Raw genomic sequence first — 17,729 nt, forward strand, 5'->3', positions numbered from 1 at the left:
ATTAAGTGCACAACATCACTCCATTATCCTTGTTTCTTCCACTCTATAAAAATCCATTGAACCCAATTTCCTCCATGAAAACCTGACCATTGGTGTGCCTGAAACTGCTCTCAGTAGCTTTGCCCCAGATCTGCACATCGTCTCCTGCATGGGTTCCATCCTCAAAGTTATTCTGATGGATCCAAAGGAAGCAAAAAACTGCTAAAATGAACTGCTGTGGTGCTTTAACATGTTTTTGAAATAATCTTGGGGATGACTGGGCAGTAACAACACGTGTGGCACTCTGGATGCCTTTCCCAAGATTGCTTCCAAGGGATGCTTTTCCTGAGCCCTTTCTTAGGCACAGGAATTGTTGTAGGGATACTGAACAGGGGGAGCTGAAGCAGATTTCTGGGTGGATAATTCTGAAACAGCTGTTCCTGAAGAGTTCTCACAATGGGAAAATGTTCTGGAGGAAACTTCTCAGCTATTGCTGAAAAAGTGGGCAAAAAAAAAAAAAGTGGGCAAAACCAATCAACAGAGGAATAAAAGCTGTCAAGAAGGATGTCCTTTCTTCCTCCCTCTCCAAAAAATGTATGAAGCCAGACCAGATACTATTATATAATACAATTCCCCCAGAGCCAGGGCAATTACCCTGCTGGCACCGTGTGTTGTGGGTTTTGTGTGGGTGAAGGGCAGCGCTGAGACCTGACAGTAACAGCCACTCCTTGCTTCAGTGACTTCTTAGGAACTTGAACACTGAGGAACGACCTTCTCCTGGACTTCCTAAAGAGGTCAGTCTATGGGGAAGGTCTTCCTAAAGGCTCTACATGACCTCTGCCAGCCAGGAGGCAGAAGGGGGCTGACTCACCCACTCCTTCTCATCCCTCTGTGTTTTGTTCATACCCAAACTTGACCTGAACTGGTTCACCCCCATCCTAACTGAAGCCTTTCTGTTAAACTCAGCAGTGTTCACACCCTGCACTCGGGAAGGGTGCAAGTCAGGCAGTGAGGCACCAGAGCTAAACCCTGCTCATCCCTCAGCTCCCTTCCCAGCACAGGGAGCACGGCCAGTGTCAGCTGAAACAGGCAATTAGTGCCCCTTTAGCACGAGCAGCTCAAACTGTAACATCATGCCAGCCGTGATTAAGAGTGATACAGCACATCATCATTGTCAACACTATTCAACCAATGTAAACCTTAGTTAGAAATGTACTTGTCAGAGAAAAATGCGCCTTTGATTTCTATTACACTTTCCCCAGTAATTGCTGTCATCAGTGGCAGGTTATTATTACAGTTGAATAGAGTTTCAGTAATTACTTTTGCACAGATTCTAACAGCTTTTAGATTGAATGATATTCTGACAGTTTGAATACTCTTGACAACAATTACCTTTTTCCTGGTTAACACTGATTCAGGAAAATTAAAAATTAAATCTGTTCAGAGGAAACACTTATGTATGGCACTAGTAAGTGGGCTGATACAAAAATGTGTAAATTACAGAATGACTTAGAATAAAAAGTTCTTTTGCTCTTCCTCTTATGCTTTTTAAAAAATCAGCACTTAGGGTACATGCAGTTCATGCTGGTTAGATTACCAGTAAATGATGTGAAATGATTTAAAGCACTTCTAAATCCACTTCCTACTGATCAGCTTGAAATGAAGAAAACACTATTATGGAGGAAGCCTTGTTGCTCCCACCCTAATTTTTGTCTTTGGTAACAGTCAGATAATGGCTTTTGGCTTCCAGGCCATTATTGTTAATCTCACATCATCAGATTATTTTAAAAAAACAACAAACAAGCAAACTGCTTTACAGTGGTAGCCTAGGAAAAAAAAAACCTAGCATGTTTGTTATTCCTGAAAAATTTATCTAATATTGCAGGGGTCATAACTCAAATGGCTTGATTAAAACGAAGTTGCCGGCACAGAGCTCTCCAATTTAATTTTGACAGGATAACTGGCCTTGTGGATAAGGGAGACAGAGTTGATGTGATACATCTTCTTGTTAGTAAGCTTTCTGATACTGTTCCACATGACATTCTTATAATAAAACTAAGAAAATATGGTCTAGAACTAGATAAAATTACCATGAGGTGGAGGGAACAATTGGCTGAAAAACTGCTTTCAAGGAGTAGCTATCAATGGTTCACTGTCAAAGCAGGAAGAAGTTTCAGGTGAGATTCCTCAGGGATCTGTCCTTGCTCCAGCTCTGTTCAATATTTTCATAATGACTCAGTTAAAGGGAAAAGAGATTGCATTTATAAAATTTGCAATGTTGAGGAGCTGGGATGGTGGGAACCCTTGGGAGGTCTGGATCAAAATCTGAAAAGATATTAACAGTTTGGAGTGATGGCCTGAAATTAAGATGAAATTCAATAAAGGCAAGTGTAAAATGTTACACTTAGAGAGGAGAAATCAGATGCAAATGGGAAATTGCCAGTGAGGGAACTCCATTACACATTCAAATTTATAGTGGCCTACGAGCTCCATATTAAACAAAGGAGTAAAACTACTCCAGAAAAGGTAATTTCAGGGATTTGTTAACAGGGGCATCCTACACGAGAGCACTGTGGTAATTCTCCCACCATTGTTGAGCTGGGATGTTGTGCCCTGTCCCGACCTCATGGTTCACAAAAGGTGCAAAGAAACCAGAGAGAATTTAACAAAGTCCAGCTGGGAGCAGCAAAGATGGTGAGGGATGAAGTAAGACTCATGGAAATACAGAATCATGGAATGGTTTGTGATGGAAGGGGTGATAAAGCCCATCCCATCCCACCCCTGCCATGGGCAGGGACACCTTCCACTATCCCAGGTTGCTCCAAGCCCCATCCAAGCTGGCCCTGGGCACTTCCAGAGATCCAGGGGCAGCCACAGCTTCTCTGGGCACCTGTGCCAGGGCCTGAGCACCCTCACAGGGCAGAATTCCTTGCCAATATTCCACCTAAACCACCCTTCCTTCAGCTTAAAGCCTTTTCCTCCTTTACACTGCCCTGCCTGTGGAGTCTGTTGCAAAGCTGAGATTGAGCCTTTAGTTTTTGACACCACTTCCCACCTCTGCTCTACTTGTGTATTAAAATATCATCGTCCTTTTTTTCTCCTGCACATTAGAATTATAGATATAGTTTATTGTTATACTTTCCATAGAGCCTTCTCTTTTTATTAGCATTGTACAATCTGTACAAAAGCAAAATTTAGTCCTTTCAGGGAGCTGAAAGGAAGCAATCGTTTACATGACAAATCCAACATTATCATATGTAAACCTCATTTACTATGTAATGTCTTCCTGTTTCCAGTTCATTAATTGAATGAAACCTATTTTTACATTCTGGTAGGCAGCAGGATTCTCCAACTAACAGAAATAGTACTTTTAGGGAAAAAAAAATAAAATGTAATGCTAGAAAATATTTCACTTACTGGCTGGTTGAAAGCTATATGGATTTCTGAAAAATAAAATTATTTGCTATATATTTGTCAAAAATAAAAATAATGGAATTTACCTAAGCCAGGTTTGTGCAGCAAATTTGGATGGAGACCTGCCTGGTAAAGTACCACACTTTAACCTTCATTGTGTATTAAAATGACACTTGTGACACCCAACCATGTTCCTATAAATACAATCAGATAAACACAACCAAATTATAGCCTAATTTATGATACACAACACTTTGGAGAATTAGGACTGATGGTTGCAATGGAAAGATGCTGACAAATATTTTGTTGCATTTTCTCCCAAGAACATCTATAGCCCTGAAAGAGCAATGGCAATAAAGCTCCTCACAGGTTCCAGACCGATAAAAAATACCTATTTTTTGAGTTCTACTTAGGTTCAAGAGGAAAAAAAAAGCAAACCAAAAAATACCCAACTGGAAGGAGACTTGCTAAAAACCAACTATTGCTCAGTATTTGTATTAATGTGGCATGGAAACTAAGAAAACACTGATGATGTTTCAGAAAATGGTGACATTTTCTATGGCACTTAATAAAGCAGCATCACCAGCACATCACACTCAGGCAAACCAGAGAAACAGAAAAGGAATGAAATTATGAAATATCTTTCCCTCATCCTATTAGAGAAAGCCCTGGGCTGGATCCTGGGATTTTGGACACTCAGAGGGTTTTGGGCTCTGGTAGCACAGCTCCATCTGCATAATGTGAATAAGCCAAACAAATCTGATATTAAAATGAGAAAAATTGGCAATTTAAAATTGCCTATTCCATTCCTTTTCTTTTTGACCTCAATCCAAAGCCTTTCTAAGCCAAAGAAAAGACAAGCTCACAATTAGTGACTATGACCAGTTAATGGGTCTGTTCTGAACAAGCTTTTAAATAAAACAATAAGCAAGCCTGGGAAAAAGCAACTTACTGGGCTATCTGAGGCCAATTTCTTTTAAGCACAGGTCACATTATTATAAAATAAATTCCTTTTAGCAATTGTTCTATCAAGATTATGTCAGTCCAAAGGGAATAGACCCAAAATCTCTTGTTGCCAAATAACTTCATCTTGGTACATCTGTAACTCTATTTTCTCCAAAGAAAACTAGTTCATAATATGGGTGGATTTGTTGTTTTTCTGAACAAAGTTGTTCCCTGGCAACTTCAAAAGCAAATTACGTATAAAAAAACCACAAAACAAAAAACCCCCAATGTTCAGTTACAAAGGTTGGTAAAAAATCCATGGAGCCATAACAACCAAATGACTTGGTAGGAAAATCAAAGTGCAGCTGACTGGAAGGAAAAAAAAAAGAGAAAGAGACAACTCCAAAGTGCTTCTGAACAACCAGGTTGCCTAACACAGGAAACTGGCAGAGATGGCAACAATAAAGTAAAATATTTCCAAAAAAACCAGCTCCTGATGCCCCTCTCACTACCTCCTTGCTTCATCAGAATTCAAATCACAGCTACAGTTCTTCCAGAAGCATTTTCAGCTCCATGCCTACCAAGCAAGATACCAAGGTGATGGACAGGGATGATGGGAGCATCCTTAGCTCAGCTTTGCTGTCCTCCCAAACCCCAGAACAGCCCAGTGACCCCCCACTCACCTGGCTGTGCCCAGCAGAGCTCCTCTCATCCCTCTCCTCCTGCTCCCATCCACTGGTGCTTCCCTCACCCCCTTCCCACAGCTGACCAAACAAGGGCTCTCCCAGGTGTTTGCCATGAGATTGAATAATCAGGTTGAATTTGTTACCCTCTAACAGGCACTAGAAGTGAGCAGTTACCCACCAGTTACCCTCCAGGATTCCTGAGTGCGAAAATCACCCCTTTGCCCTTGGCAAGGTTGGAGGGAAGTGTGCTGATGGTTTTGTTTTGCCATCCAGCATGCCAGGAGTGTCTGATTAACAGTTTTCCATCCCTATTCAGGCATCTTTGTTAGGAGTAAGTCTTTGCTCTTTTAGATCCTGGTCCAAAGCCTTTCAAGGAAATTGAAAAGTCTCCCATTGATGAGAAGTGGGTGAGCCCTTGCTAATTGTTCCTTTCACATCACAGTGAAAACAAATTCTTCAGCTTCCATTTGAAACCCATGAAGTTCAATCCCTTGATATATTGGACCCTTATTTTAAGGAGGCTGGAGAGGAGAGGAGAGGAGGGGAAGGGAGGACAAAGCCCAGGGCTGAGGGCTGGGTGTAGGCTCCAAGTACATGCCTTGCACAGCCCACGCTCTGACACATCACAGGCCTTGGATTCTGCTTCCCAGAAAGGCTCCAAATCTTTTAGAGCTCACAAGTTCATAAGATGCTGCATTTAAAGTACTCATTGCTCACCAGCAAACTTGAGATCAGAAAGCCACTCTGATGCTCCCCAGGTGCTGCTCACTGGGAATAATTTCTCTTCAGGAAGAAAGTTTTAGTTTCTGGTAAAGGTGTGGATGGACAAAAGTGGGGGGTCTACAGGGCATGGGACATTTGGTTTGGGCCATCTCAGTGCCAAAATGATATTGAGAAATCAAAGATGTCTATTCCAGACCGAGAAATGCGGCCGGTGAACGGAAATGAAAATTCTGAGGGAAATCAAAAGTTAAGCACACACATGTTAGTGATAGTGGAATTTTACAAACACCTTAAACACAAATCAGCAAACCAGAATTAATGTAATTATTTAGAAAGCTGAGTTTAACTGGTTACATAGGTGATGTCCTCTCCCAGCACAGGAAAACTAGAAGAGCTTGATGATGGGATAATTAAAGGTTGCTTTTAAAACAAACCTTTGCTTCAAGAAGGAGATGAACCATATAAATTGTCCAACTACAAGTTAAAAAAATTCCCTGTAAACACAATGACATAAATAAATACAGATTTATAAAAGAGGAGCACATGGCTGATGATTTGGGAATCCTGGAGAGAGCCTGGTCAGCCAAAGGATTCCCCAAGCTGTGTGTTGGAAGAAAACTGACTTATCTGGACAAACCACCCATCCCATCAATTCTGCTATTTCAGCAGAAGAAAGAGAATTTTAAAAGAGACAAATATATAAACTGCAATATAACCTGGAAAAACACCTTTCAAAAACTGTCTTACAATGAAATAATTCTTCTTCCCTCCACAAAGAGGGATTTCACCCTGGAGTTGTTTCTAAAAGACAGTAAAACATAACAGATGAATGTTGCCTTGCATAAGGAACACACACATGCATTTAAATCACTTATATTTTACTTTTTTATGATGCAATTGTGAATTGTGTTATTTTGCATTTGTAATTAGAGGTTGAAACAGATGGCAGAGGCTTGGTTTAAAGGGATGTGCTGGATGATCAGGTCTCCTGCTCCACCGAGGGCTGAGCATGGAAACTCTTCCACGAGCTGGTCAAACAGCAAAGGGATTCCTGCACATCAAAGAACATTGGAAAGGACCAAACTGGACTTTCTAGAGGGTGAAAAAGCACAGGTGATTTTTTTTCCCCCCAAAGTGCTCTTAGAACGCTCCCAGCACCATGTTCTGGCTGTTGGGGTGGGTCACATTTGACCCCTCAACAAAAGCAGTAGGATTTTGGCACCGCCTCCAAAGGAGAACAAGACCCAAGGGTCTTTTCCAAAGGAGAAAAGCTTGAAGAACTCTTCAAGAAAATCCCCAGAGGAGCAGTGACCCCAGGAACATCAGAACACGTAAGCATGGAACACCAGCCATTAATGAGGGGTGGCTTTTCCAGCTCTTTCCTCAAGGAACAAAGCTGTGGCTACAAGGAGGCTCATTCCTTTCCCATCATATGCAATTGGAGACACAACCACTTCATTCCATAGATATTCCAGCCTGGGTGAGCCCTGGAGCTGGGACTCAAGGTTGCTCCTCAAAGTAGAGAAACCTTTAACTAACTTTGGATAAGTCCAATTGGAGTTCTCCTTAATTACAGCTCAATATTAATTTATTAATTTGTATAGATGCATCCATTAGACATAAACCATTGTCCAAGTCTGAGACTAAGGTTAGGCCTAGCTGCACCTAAACTTCTTCAATTTACTGGTTGCTCATTTTCTACCAAAAATGGAGCAAATCCTTTAAGTACTCATGTACCTTACAAAAAATAAATATAATGGATTTTTAAGCCTCAGGGTATTCATAAAGCAGCCCCAAAGTGGTTTCTAGAGCTGCAACCCTCAGGGATCCAGCAAAGGATCCTTTCACCCACAAAAATCCAAATCCATGAGCTCCAAATCATCATTTTAATTTACTGCAGAGCCTGGATCGCTATGGGAATATGGAAAAGTCATGCTGATATTACAGGGTTTATATATGTTATTAGAAACATTAATTAAAACAGCTTTTACAATAACTACCAGTATTATCTACTCTACTAGACTGTTACCAGAATGATTTTTTAATATTTTAATGATTTTTAAAAATATTTTTCAATTTGACTTTTTTTCATTCTAGCAGAGCAATATTTACTAAATGTCTAGACTGAAAAAGGCATCTCTAGCTGCTGCTTTATCACTTAGTTTGGTTTCTCTGCATTTTTTATAAATACAAAAAAGGATCTGAAGTAAACAGGTCATAAAATCTCCCTATAAATATTATCTGTTTACTATCTTTGGGGATCAGCATGGACAAAGAAATTGAACCAGAATGCTGTAAGAGCAAATTTTCTTTGGGGAATTCATTCACATCTGTTCCTGTACGACAACAGGAGGAACAGAAATTATTAAGAAAAAAAGACAGAAAAGATAGGAAATGTAACTTTTAAAAGGAAAAATGGCTTCCTCTGATCTTTAGCTGATGGTTGTGATGAGTTTTTATTCTGCCTGACCTGATTAGCCCAATGCTAATAAAGAGCTAATGAAGAAAAAAAGACTTATCCTGAAAGTTAACTCCTTTCTGGAAAGGAGATGGATGGGTTTCTGAAAAGTGGGGTAGTTGGAAAATACATTTGTATGATCTTTTGTTTCCAAATTTTAATGCATCCCCTTTTAAAAGGGCTTCTACTCATGAAATTTAGTAAATCTTTAATTTAATTTATTTAAATTTTAACAAATTAACCAAACTGTTGATGTGCCATCATCATTAATCAGCAAACCATGTATGAAATAGAAAAAATACCTTTTCCCCTTTATCTCACTGGGGACCTGGCATTGCCCTCTCTGCTGTGGGGAAAAGGGCACTGGGGTTCTGCAGGAGCCCATGCCAGATCTTCCTCCCCATCCCTCATGGGAAGTGGGTCTGGAGAAGAATGAGATGGGCTGGATAATTCTGTTTGCAGACCCTCTTTGCACCCCAAGTATCCCTTCAGCTCTCCCTTTGGAATTTCCATCAATGTTGCCAACATTGGATCCATCCTTCCAAGCCATGGACAAAGATTGGGCTCTGCACCTGTGCTTTCAACACAACATACTGTAAATTCAGTATAAATACAGTATATTAGTGGTAAAAAATCGCAGGGACTCCTTGGACTGAAATGCACCAAGGTATGAAATGCAAATTATTACTATAATGCCTTTTATAATTTATAATTAATCTATCCTGCATCAACCTAAATATTTTTTCTGTTTGTGCAAGAACAGGCCTGACCCAGAACCAAAGGAAATGACTGAGGGCTGGTTTTGACCAATATTTAACTCCAATCATAGTATTTACGATTTAGTAAAAGAAAAATAAATAAATAAATAAATAAATAAATAAATAAATATATTTCTATGGATAAAAGGACCCAGAAATGATACAAGAATTTTTATAATAAAATGGTTTTTATTAATTGACCTGATTTTTCTCTTTCTGGTCTTTCTGCAGTGGAAAATGGTGACGTAATTGTGTGATGAAGAAAAAACCACCTCTATTAAATAGACAAAGATCATAAAGTCTATTATGCTTAAATTTCCACAGCTTCAGTGCACAGAACTGAAGGCCTGGCAAGTACTGAATTCTTTCAAGAACTATTTATCTCAAAGTTACAAGGCTGATGAAGGCTTTAGAGTTACAAATTCCTGTTTTTCTTGGAGCAATATCTTTAAAGATATGCAAAGAGGGATTTCTCAGCACTATTCAGAAACTAGTCTCAAGTGATTTGCCACTATGGAGTACAGAGATTGTTTTCTAATTCAAGCAAACATTTTGAAAAAAAAAAAAAACAAAACAGAAAAGGATGTGAGAAAATGCTCATTAGGAAAACAACAGCGAGAATCTCAGCAGAAATATTTAACCAACTTACCTGATTTCACAGTTCTGCTTTTAAGTCCTGGAGCAAGAGCAATGCACAGGTTTTTTATATAAGGAAAAATGCAAAAGTCACCAATGAAAAAAAAATGAGGTTTTCAAGGGTTTGAGACGGGCTTGGAAGAAAATCCCAACCTAAGGTCCACTAAGATCATATCCCCAAGCTGCAGTTACTGCTGGATCTTAAATTGTTATAAGTTCTTTTTTTTTTTTTTTCTTTTTTGAGGTGCTATTTTGGGTGCAGCATGCTGGGGAAATATATAGGTTACCTCACACAAATAGATATTTAGAACAGGACTATTTACATAATAGATGGACATTTTCACAGGAAACATTTGATAGATGGATGCAGAGATCCAAATTCTCTGGTTTGCTGATAGAAGAGCTCTGTGCTATGCATAGAAAATTCCCTCTGTGTGGGTAATGTGTATTTGACTTCACCTTTTGCATATTGATCACTCCCTGACTTGCAAATCCTGAACCATGTGCAAGTGTGCGTAATATGAATAACTTTATTTCAAACTTGCATGTCTTAAGCCATATGTTCACCAAAATCTGAGCATAAATCTACTAAAATTTACTGTCCTACACTGCAGATCGATAAACCCTACAGTATTTCAGGAGTGCTGGATGTATATTTTGTTTGATGGCTTTGAAGATGCATATTTCCAGCTATAATTATTTACATATAGGGTCCAGGACCAGGAGATAACCTTCAGCTTTGGTAACATTAACACTTGCAAATAATCATCACTACTCTATCACTCTCACACCCCATAATCTGCTAACATATGTCTACATTTTCTATGTGTTTATGTAGTACTTTATATGGAAATGTTTCATTACTGCCCGCAGCAACATGTGGCATTTCTTCAAGAACATTTCAGCACCTTTTAACATGGTTTCTTCAAACGTCTCTCTAATTGTGAGGATTTCATTCTGCAAATGTTATCACTGCTCAAGCAGATCAATTTTCTTAACTGCTTAATATGCATGCTCTAGGCATTTCCACAAAAATGCAAAATATACAGTACGGAATTAATAGAAATAAACTACTACCAGGCTATTATGGAGCAGATTTAAGGCAGCAGGGTTGGAGATAACTCCATTTCCAGATGTGCAAGTCTACTTACTGTGGCAACATATAATCTAAAACATAGATGATGAACAACATATCATCATCATTTTTTGTTCAAGATATAAAAAATATTTCCAATTAATTATTACAGTACCATTTTCTCTAAACCAAATTATGGTATTCTTACTTACCAACACAGTGACTGCTGGTGCAGAGAGGGTTTATGGTGGAAATTTCTGTCACAATTCCGGATTTTTTGAACTATGGTTGATTGTGCTCATATTTCTGGCTGACCAAGCATCTTCTAAACCTGCACATAATCCAGTTGGGTGGAGAGAACTCCAGGCAGGCACAGATGTGGAGAAAAAAGTGGCATCTCATTAGTACAAAGGCTGGTGGCTGCCACTGATGCTTTTATGTTCAGATAAGATTTCATCCTTCCAAAAATAAGGGACCTGAGCTGTCCAGGGTGAAGGGCTCCCAGGCCAAGCTTCTCTCAGACAAGAGCAGGCCTAGACTGAATTAGAGAGAATAAAAAACAAGTGAGACCAATCCAAGCCCCATTATTGGATTGGAAACATTGTGAATCTCAGGACACCCTTGCTGGAATGTGTCACTCCATCATCCTGCTCATATTCCACCCAGGTCTTGACAGTCTGGTTTGATACGGGGGAGTGCTGGCAAAAGAGGATTTATGGTGTGCCCTTGATTTTTACATCACTGCCCTCACCCTGGCTGCACAGAGGTTCATCAATTGCTGGTGTTCCTGTGGGTGATGCAACAATTCAGCTAATTACATGAAGAGCTTTGAGAAGAAGAGCCTGGCAGAAGAGCACAGCAGAATCATCCAGACCCGAGCTGTCCATCCCAGCCCTTTCCCCTGCCCTGCCTCCTCTGGCCCTGTGTGCATTCATCCCGCCCTTGGCAAACTGCACAGAAATTTCCTCTTTCAATAAGGAAACAGAACAGAGCAATCCCTCTGAGAGGAACAAGCTGATTTCTTCAGGAAGGTCCACAGAAGCTTTTCAAAGCTGGCAGAAATGCGGTTTCCCTGCTGTGAGGTTTGGTACCGATGCTGCTGGAGGGATGAGTCATTGTTTCTTTCATATATATCATCTGAGTACCTATAACTGTCTCTCATCTAAATGTTAATTGTATCCAACAGAATGACTTCAAATGAATACTCTGTCAATAACACTGTTATTAATGTTCCTTGATAGGCATGGTTGGAATATTTTGTAAGATTAGTCTAATATTTCCTACAGAATCTGCTTCATGTGTTGTGTTATTGCGTCTACTTTGGATCAAAACCTGCTTGTAAAACCTTGGGTGGCTTTTTTTACTCTCCTCTCAAGAATTTCCATATCACCAAGTTTTGATAGGAACAATTTTACTACAGGCATAGCAGTGATCCTCATTTCTCTGGACCACAAGCATAAGTTTAGGTGTTAAATTGATATTTTCTGATTGCTCAGCAGGGCGTTTTATTGCCTTCACTCGGTGCAGCTGGTACTGTAGGAGCTGATGGCATTAGGGGGGACAGAGTTAAGCTTGGTTTAGCCATGTGAATATTTTGATTTACACCAACTCCACCTCTGCCTCTCCAGGAAACCATGACAGGAACAATTTGGCAGCAATTCCTCGCTGTTGGCCGCTCACCTGCCTGACACAAAGCGAGGCAGAGAGGAGAGCCCAGGTGTTTGACTGGAAAAGGAGACAGAACAGCTTTTCCATGGTGCCCCAGGTGTATCCCTGGCTGATCCAGAGGAGCAGCAGCAGTGCCAGGAACACCTGAGCAACAGGTGGAGCCTTTGATGGGGCTGCTCTGCCGGCAAACCCTCGGCAAGTTTAAAGCGCTCCCAGCCCACTTTGTTTGCAAAGAGCAAATAACTGATCCAAAGGCTGAAAGCCTCTGGGTTGTTTTTTTTTTTCTTCTTCCCTCCCTCTCATCTCCTTTTTCTCTCCTCCTGCTGTTCCTTCAGATTTAGGCCTTTTGTTTCTTCTCCTCCAGACATCTGTCCTCTGCTGTTCCAAGAACAGATATCCCACCTCAGGTCCAGCCCACTTTGATAGTTCACAATGAGACACCAAAGCTGGAATAAACACATAGCTGGGGGGGGGAGGAAGGGGGAAAGAAAAAGTTAAATCCCTACTTGAAAACCTGTTTTGTGTTTTCTTATTTCTTAAAGTTATTTTTAAGTGTTTAAACCAGACCAATTATAGTCAGAAACTACTTCACTTAATCCATTCCTTTATCTCCTGGGAAAAATCACCAAAGCAATTCTCAAAATGTTTAAATCCCACAGTGTGCATAAAAGCAGCAAGTAAATCTGCTCCTTCCCAGGCAAACCTTAAGGATTTCACTGACATCTTTAATTAAACCAGCAAATAGGTCGGTTTCTCTTGTATTCTGACCAACACACTGTCAACAAGGAGGGGAAAGAAACTGAAAAGGAGGATTTGTACTGAAAAACAGCACCAGAAACATTTGTATAATCATGATCATGGACTGGAACGGGAATGTAATCAGGAATTATTAAACATTATCAACTACTTCCTGGCAACACATTGCTTGGATAACACTCCTGCAACTACAGGAGAGTTAGTTATGAAATAATTAAACTGCAAAATTGGAAATAGAACAAAAAAAAAGCAAACTCAAAATGCATGAAGCTGTGCAGAAGAAAAGTATTTTTATGTCTGTGAATTTATAAAGATGGATTTAATTCCAAAAGGGAGAATTGTGCAGTTGTTATTAGATCAGTAATAAGCACAGATGGCTGCAAAGGAACCATTCCCCAACCCATCCTGCCATCTCTACCCTGCAGCACTTGTGGAGGAGAAGGAAATACAAGAGTAGGGAGCAGCAGAACTGGGAATTTAGTGTTTTTAAAGACTGAGTCTACATCGTCGTGTGTTATTCTTTATCAGTAACATTCCTGGCAAATTCACCCAACACAGATTTCAAGACATGATTGCCTAAGCTCCTCTCAGAAGTTAGACCCGATGCCACCGGGTAGCTTGTCACAATCTTCTGTCAATATCACCCCCTTACAGATTTTTTTCTTTTCCTGCAGGAGGAAACTGATGTTCCCAGGGATGAAAAGGTTGCATGCAAAAGCAGGATCCAAAAAATCCTGCTCTCAGCTCTGTGGAAGAAGGATTTATGATGCTCAACTAGCAAAGATAGCAATTAGCTGGAATACTCAAGAGCAGAGAGCTTGACAATCTGATGAGTTATTCTTTTGAACTGGGGCAGCAACTCATGCATAAATTTCCTTGTAAACAATTATTACAGAAATGCACTGTAAACACAATTAATCATCTCAAGGTGTTATCTCTAGGTATTTTCCCCACAGATTATGTGCCACTTGCTCAATAAATCAAATTTTAACATAAAGACATCAATAGCTGGTATTATTAATATTCCCATTCAGCCAAACATGGTTGGGTAGAAGCTAACAAGCTTTGATTACATTTTGAAAACACAGAAAGTATTACAGAAAATGGGAAAAAGATGTGAATTGTGAAACTTTGAATGAAAATAGGATTAAAGAGGAGACATATGAATCAGAACATTGGCTCAGATAAAATACGAGTACTTTGTAATTTAAAATGCATTTTCACTGATATGAATTGGAAATAGTACAGTACGTCTTGTTAATAGGAATATTAAGTTTTACATCATCTTAGATAGGTTCTTCTTATGAAACAGTATTTACAAGAGCCTTACAATAATAGGCTGCCTAATATTTCCATATGATTTCTTCCTATGATATATCCCAAGCACATTTTCATCCATTGTTGGTAATTATCAGTGGGGATTGGAGCAGCCAGCAAAGGGAAGGAGCACACCTCGCTCCATTTCATCTCCCACAGAGCCCTGAACAACCTCCACTCCAGATTTATTTGAAACCCACCCTTTCAGACACCAAGGCCCCTTTGGAGATCATCCCATGGACTTTGGCAGGAGTTGAGAAGAAATGTGGTTCAGAAGAGTGGGGCTACCAAGGCTGGGGGAAAGTCTGGTGGGGAAAGGAAAGAGGAGTGGCTGGAATAGGGAAGAGGGGAGGAGGAACACAAGAGGAGGAGGAGGAGGCTGGAGAGGACCAAGAAGCATCTCTCAGCCTGTCAGCTTTGAATAGTTTGCAGCATGGGGAAGGATAGAAGAGGCACAGAAAAAGTTCACACAGGAATTTGCCGCCAGGAAAGGGCACAGGAGCACTGCGGAGGAGCTACCAAAGGGGCTTGAAAGACAGAGGGAAGAGAAAGCATCAACATCTGCAGTTTCTGCTCAGGTATTCCTGCTTACCTTCCAGTCAACATAATTATTCCTGTTTACAAAAGAATGACATGTTTGCTTAGGCTTCTGCTGCTCTGCCCAATGGCTCGTGCAGCTGGTGACACAAACACGCCAGCCCAGCCAAACTGGTTACTTTGGGAGAAGGGTACTTGTGCCCCATGGTTTCCATGGACGGGAATGAGTTCCGAACTATCCCCTGGGGAAAGCCACAGGTGACACCTGAGAGCAGATCCCCTGGAAAAGATCAGAGATCATGGCCTTGGCCTGGTCTTCACATGGGAAACCGAAGACACTGTGGGAAGAGGAAAAGCAGAATTTGCATCTCCTCGGGTTCCTCTGCTGATGGTCCTCTGTTAGTCCCCAGAGTTCTGTGGTTCTGCAATGTTCAGATCCACCAAAATTGGCAAGTCAGGACCCAGGGGAGCAATTCTCTTTTCCCACTTCTCAATATCTAACCTGATGGAATCTTTCCTCAGATCTCCCTATGTTTGGAATCAAGACCACAGGAGATGGATACAGATATTTCAAAGCCTTTCCATACCAGTCTGCTTTATTTCTTCAAGTTCATTCATTTAATTTTGCAGCCTCCTGCCTGCCTGCGGTGATGGTCTTCAAAATATTAAGAAGTTTGGTCACCTCTTCTCTTCAAGAAGCCGCCTGTTTTATGATCATGATGCAAGGTATTCATTTTCTATTCACTTCCTGAGCAGGATGATGGAAAGTAGCCAACAGACAAATCCCACTAAAATATTGACCTAATGGTCCCCGAGATTTTTAAACTGACACTATTCACCGAGGGTAGGAATAATGAATGTATTGCATGTAGAGAGATTTATTGATTGATATGGGCAGCAAAACAGCACTGCTCAATAATTATTTCAAAGATCAGGAAGTCACCTTGCTGTATTATTCCTGGGTTGTTGCCAATTTTTGTTAACTGTCCACTTCTGGTGTCCTGTACAGCCCTGAAGATAACTTGGTGTCTGCAAAACTCTCATTTGCAAATGCAAGTGAAAATCAATTAAAAGCAGGAGCACATCTGTGCATATACAGAAAAGGGCCATGTTTGGAGACATTTGTCCCTTTATGTCAGGGATAGTCCTTACACAGCAAACTTTATCTCACCCAGCACTGGAGAGTGGAAGGGAGGCAGCTGAGAGCCCATAAAACATGAACAAAGGGGAGGAAAATCTACTTGATGAGCCACCTCAAATCACCTTAATAAGTTCTCGTCGTGGCACTCTCTGGCACTGCTGATGTGCTGCACACCATCAGCACTGAGTGGCTCAGATGAGTTTTCTGCTTATCAATGGCTTCTTTTTCTTTCCATGTCTGGCAAATTTCTAATAGTGGCTGATTTCCTGTATGCAGATCCCATTTATGGTTTGTAGCACTGTATTATGATGAATTTACACTATCAATGAACATTGCTGAAGGGCCTCATTAACTTGTGCAGGCGGTGAATTTGTATTTTTCAAAATGCCACTCTTTCTCTAAAGAAATCTCGCTGACAGTGGCAGTCAAGTACTTGACTGGTTAATAAGGCAGCTCAAAGGAAACAGCTTCACTTCACTGCGAGTTTTTGTCCTTGTTTAATTTCTCCTCCTTTCTCGACAGGTTTGGAGGATGTGCGAAGATAATATATTTCAGTTTTTAATCTCGCAGTCCTGCTGACTACGATGATATAAACAAAAGCAGAAACACAGAAAATTATAGAGATACACTTAAAACAGAACCAGTAATAAAAAACCTGGGGTTCTGGCAGAGATTTCACTCAGGCACTTCTCTACTTGGCATAATTAGGAAGTTTCTTCAAATCCTGCTAAATCCCAGCTCCGTTTCTCCATGCCTGCAAAGTGAACAAGATAATCATGCCCATAATGCGGGGCCTAAAAACCTGAAGGCATCAGCACCCAGCCCTCCAGACAGACTGCAACCTGCAAACAGTTCAAAAGCAAGCTTGTCAGACTGGCTGCGACATATGGAGCTCCAATGAGAGTATTTCCAGATATAGGAAATACCAAGCATTCTGTAAACAGAGTCGTTGGGAGTAGTTTTTTTGCAGGGATATTTTTACGACTGGTAAGTTGCAAGAATCTGTTCACAATATCTGCGCTCTCGGTTACCACCTGTGTTTTTCTCAGCAGAACGTGGGTAACATGCAGGCTTTATGATAACAATTTTTTTTTTTTTTAATCCAGCACTGTGTCTTCCAATAAAGCCTCAAAGCTTTGTGGAACCTTCAGGGAGTACGTGGAAATCTTGTTTTTTGGATATGACAATATTTAGCTCTTGGAGATCTTTAAATGTAGCTAAATGTTCATGAAGGGTGTTGTGGGAGGGGGATCTCTGGGGCTGGGGTTTCAGGAAGAATTTTGGGCACTAAGGGTGGCAGAGCTTGACCAGGGCAGCCTGAGGAAGAAGTTTTTACAATAAGGGTGGTAAAACCCTGGCACAGATTGTCTGGGGAGGTGATGGATGCTCCATCCCTGAGAACATCCAAGGTCAGGTTTGATGCAGCTCAGAGCAACTTGACCTGGTTGGAGATGTCCCTGCTCATGGCAGGGGATTGGACCAGGTGACCTTTAAAGGTCCCTTTCAAGGTTCCCACCAAATCTAACTATTCCGTGACTGATCCCAGAATCTCTCCTGCAGGATCCCAGTGGCCCAAGAACCACTCCTGCATCATCCTGCTCATCTCACTGTGGTCTGTGCTGTAGGAGGGTGGAAA

At 40.8% G+C, this 17,729-nt stretch overlaps 1 long non-coding RNA gene across 2 annotated transcripts in view; it reads right to left on the reverse strand.

The window, feature by feature from the left end:
* LOC143695217 (uncharacterized) overlaps positions 1–9,763 on the reverse strand; it is a 66,605-nt gene extending 56,842 nt beyond the window's left edge. For both annotated transcript variants that reach the window (XR_013184280.1, XR_013184279.1), the window contains exon 1: positions 9,613–9,763. This is a non-coding gene — a long non-coding RNA (uncharacterized LOC143695217). The remainder of the gene's footprint in view (positions 1–9,612) is intronic.
* Positions 9,764–17,729: the final 7,966 nt, after the last annotated feature.

The sequence above is a fragment of the Agelaius phoeniceus genome, chromosome 14 (genome assembly GCF_051311805.1).
Source record: "Agelaius phoeniceus isolate bAgePho1 chromosome 14, bAgePho1.hap1, whole genome shotgun sequence".
Lineage (NCBI taxonomy): Eukaryota > Metazoa > Chordata > Aves > Passeriformes > Icteridae > Agelaius > Agelaius phoeniceus.